The sequence below is a fragment of the Morone saxatilis genome, unplaced genomic scaffold, assembly GCF_004916995.1.
Source record: "Morone saxatilis isolate NCDOM2014 unplaced genomic scaffold, NCSU_SB_2.0 Contig22, whole genome shotgun sequence".
In the NCBI taxonomy this organism is placed as follows: Eukaryota; Metazoa; Chordata; class Actinopteri; family Moronidae; genus Morone; species Morone saxatilis.
The window spans coordinates 16,327,543-16,328,235 of NW_023339785.1; positions in this window are offsets into that span (position 1 = coordinate 16,327,543).

Genomic DNA, 693 nt, shown 5'->3' on the forward strand with positions numbered 1-693 from the left:
TTAGTTTGTTTTTTCGTATCCTCTAATAATTATCACTTCGTTATACCTGATTTCAGTACTTTTATTTTGAAAAGCTCCAGAACCGCGAGAATCAAAAGTTTATATCTAAGTTATATATGTATCGCCAAGTATTATCGCCTATTCACAGAACGTGAACTTAATCAATTCTTGATTTAGTGACGACGGAGGATTCCCAAGGCCAGCGGGTTTCGTTCCCCGTTGTACTATAGGAATTATTATTATTTTGTAGGAATACACTGCTTTAATAATAAAGATAATTAACCACTGAAGATGAATAATACACTCGTAAATGGGCACCACCTCTGTTGTCTATGCTGGCTGAGTTCAAATATTATGTGGCGGTAGGAGAATTGGAGAGACAAAAATGCATCATGAGAATCCAAATTCAAAACAAAAATTAAATAAAAACAAATTCTTATTCGGTTTTGTTAGAATATATATGATTCTTATTTTAAGTTATATCCAAAAAAGTGATATGTGTTATATTCATTTATTACGATTCTTCGTAGTTTTTTGCACACCAGTCTATTTAGAGAGTAAGACACCCAATTTTTTATTTATGAATTGTTTATCACCGCAAAAGCTTATAACATATGTGGTTTGGAGATTGATATGTTAAATTATTAAAATAAATCTAAAAAGATTATCTAATGTTAGGTTTAAAGATAAAAA